Source organism: Salmo salar, chromosome 16, assembly GCF_965601325.2.
Source record: "Salmo salar chromosome 16, fSalSal1, whole genome shotgun sequence".
NCBI classification, from domain to species: Eukaryota; Metazoa; Chordata; class Actinopteri; order Salmoniformes; family Salmonidae; genus Salmo; species Salmo salar.
Window position 1 is genome coordinate 54,768,432 of NC_138306.1, and position 3,378 is coordinate 54,771,809.

At 40.3% G+C, this 3,378-nt stretch overlaps 1 long non-coding RNA gene across 1 annotated transcript; it reads right to left on the minus strand.

The window, feature by feature from the left end:
* On the minus strand, positions 1-875 carry LOC106574188 (uncharacterized). Its single transcript, XR_001321497.3, has 3 exons — positions 796-875; positions 274-382; positions 1-134 (listed from the first exon to the last, which is right to left on the minus strand). It is a non-coding gene; the product is annotated as an uncharacterized LOC106574188 (long non-coding RNA).
* Between the last annotated feature and the right edge of the window lie 2,503 nt (positions 876-3,378).

Genomic DNA, 3,378 nt, shown 5'->3' on the forward strand with positions numbered 1-3,378 from the left:
GAGAGTTCAATCAGTGTTTTCAGACATAAGATAGAACTGGAGCAACACCTGCTTGACGGCAATGACCCTTGGTTGTTCCAGAAACCTCCTTATCCCCCCGTTGGTGATCTCGGCGGAACGTAGCTGGAAATTATCTATGATTTCACAGATGGATAAAAGAGAAGGTAACATGTAGCAGTAATTACTAGGGTTCACGCTAATAATGGAGGCACCACATTTTCACTCTCCGCTATGTAAAATTATTTGAGAAATAAGAAATAAGCCAATAATAACCTTCGCACTTCTTGGTGGATAGTTGTCTGTTGGACCTGCAGGTAGGTCACTCGCAGCCAGTGACCGGCTGGCCGACCCCAGGTAGGCCACTCGGACAAGGGGAACCACTCTGCGCTCGCCAAGACGAAACGTTAGCCTACAGCTATACAAGCTAGTCATGGTTGCACATTTCGTCACAATAATGCATTGTCAAATGGAGCTGATGAACATCAAAATTGCATTATAGTGGATTGGATATACAATATTTCCACAGGATGCAAATGATTAGTAGGAAAACCTTTTGTCATCATTTTGTGTCACCATGCAGATTGACTTTAGATGCAGTATAACGATAGCTAGCTTAGATTGAGGGGAGAACACCGGATTGTAGCTTGCCAACGATAGCTTTGATAGCTATTTGCACGGAGGTTTATCTATGAATAGTTTACACTAACGTTAATGTTGCTTCTATTCACAATCTTCCTGTGCTGCTTTACACATGCATTAGTCATATTCCTAACTAAAAGGATGTCAGAAACTCACCTGAGGTGGATTTCGCCGAGCCATGCTTTCACCTGTCTCCGAGGTGAAACCACTGAGGTATAGGGTGAAACACGTCCTGCACATTCCAGAATGACAACACCTCACCTGATTGGTCAGAATAAAAAGCCCTGTCCATCAGAGCTCGTGTTTTTTCTGTGTAGCTTGCTTGCAGATTTTTTTTTATTTTTACAACTGCTAAACTTTTGGCACAGTTAAATCGCAAAATTAGTGACAAAATTCTGAGCCCACAGATTCGACATTGGCAAATGTATACTGAACAAAAATATAAACGCAAAATGTAAGGTGTTGGTTTCATAAACTGAAATAAAATATCCCAGACGTTTCCCATATACACAAAAAGCTTGTTTCTCTCAAATGTGCACAAATGTGTTTACATCCCTGTTAGTGAGCATTTCTCCTTTGCCAAGATAATCCATCCACTTGACAGGTGTGGCATATCAAGAAGGTGTTAAACAGCGCAGTATTTCAGGAGTATTTCTGTCTCTAATAAAGCAATTTTGTGGGGAAAAATCATTCTGATTGGCTGGGCCCGGCTCCCCAGTGGGACGGGTTTATGCCCAGCAAGGCCCACCCATGGCTGCACAATGCCCAGTCATGTGAAATCCATAGATTAGGGTCTAATGAATTTATTTAAATGAACTGATTTCCTTATATGAACTGTAACACAGTAAAATCATTGAAATTGTTGCATGTTTTGATTTGATATTTGTTGTGTTTATATTTTTTCACAGTATAGTTTTGTTTCACAGAAGAAGAGTCAACAGTTGCGAGTTGCATTCATTCTCAAATGTAGTTGCATCCTTGCAAATCTTATTGAAAGTATTCACATCTCAACTTACATGTTTGCAAGTGTTATATTTATTCACACATCAGGTTATGCGCTTGCAAGTGTTTCATATATTCGCAAAAGAAGTTAAATGTTTTGCAACAACAAAAAAGGCAACTGCAAAACTCATTATACAGGTGCAACTCATACTTTACGTGCTTGTATAATTACGTCATTAATTTACCTCCATTTGTAACCACAGAGTTTCTAAACCCAGAGGTGCAACATCGACTTCCGGGAATGCTTGCGAAACAGACCAGACGGGCCCGGGGTTTGGGGTTTGAGAAGAGAGAAGTGAAAAATTCTTCCTTTAGCTGTTAATTTTATCGAAATCTAAAGACACAAACCTAGATTCGAGCAAATGTCTTAAGTATATAATCTTGTTATTACCCCAACCTCGTGAGACTGACAAACTGACCAGTGGCGTTTCTAGACCATTTCAACTGGGGGGGGGGCAAGCTGGGGCCAGTTGTACTGTTAGAGGCGCTAGTTACATTAGACGTTATTGTTGTCATATCGTTTTCTTCACTGCATTGCAGGCATTAGCAGGCAAAAGACCATGTTCATAATCATTAGTGTTCCGCGTTGCCACTGTCTAATAACGGATGTAAAAAAAGAACGATAGCAAATATTAGTTATGTAAAAATTATTTCATACTCCACATTTAGGGGAGCCACAAGCCCCCCCCCCCCCCCCCCCCCCCCCCCCCCAGAACCGCCCCTGAAACTGACACGTTTCACATTTTCATCAAAAACAACGATATATCGAAGGAGTGCCTTTTGATTTGACGGCGTGCACATGCGCAGTTCGGTGCGAGATGGCAGTTAGACCCGCTAAAGTCAGCTTTATGAAGTCGCCTACAAGTGTGATGTGGGAATTCTGTGGAGCAAGATAGCTGCCAAAAGGTTGAACATACCTATCGTTAGGATCGTAAGAAAATCCATATGTAAATTGTTAGGATTGTAAGAAAACATGAAACGTAAACGTTAAATTAGATCTGTAAATGTACAAACCCTATGTTATGACTATGAATGAACATTTACACAAAATTCTTACTTTACATCTCCCATTACAGATCTTTTTTCTAAGTACAAACTTTTGTCAGTAATGTGGCATCTGCAAAGGACATGAACCGGATGTAGCAAGTCTCAGTTAGCTAGTCAATCAAGCAAGGGGTTTGAATACTTTCTGAAGGCACTGTACCTACTTTGGTGGAGACCCGAGGAACCTCAAGAGTTAACCTCTCTAGGGTCGGCGGGACGAAATCGTCCCACCTACGTAACAGCCAGTGGAATCCTGTGGCGCGTTATTCAAATACCTTAGAAATGCTATTACTTCAATTTCTCAAACATATGACTATTTTACACCATTTTAAAGACAAGACTCTCGTTAATCTAACCACACTGTCCGATTTCAAAAAGGCTTTACAACGAAAGCAAAACATTAGATTATGTCAGCAGAGTACCCAGCCAGAAATAATCAGACACCCATTTTTCAAGCTAGCATATAATGTCACATAAACCCAGAAGACAGCTAAATGCAGCACTAACCTTTGATGATCTTCATCAGATGACAACCCTAGGACATTATGTTATACAATACATGCATGTTTTGTTCAATCAAGTTCATATTTATATCAAAAACCAGCTTTTTCCGTTAGCATGTGATGTTCAGAACTAGCAAACTTCCGGTGAATTTACTAAAAATTTACTAAATTACTCACGATAAACGTTCAC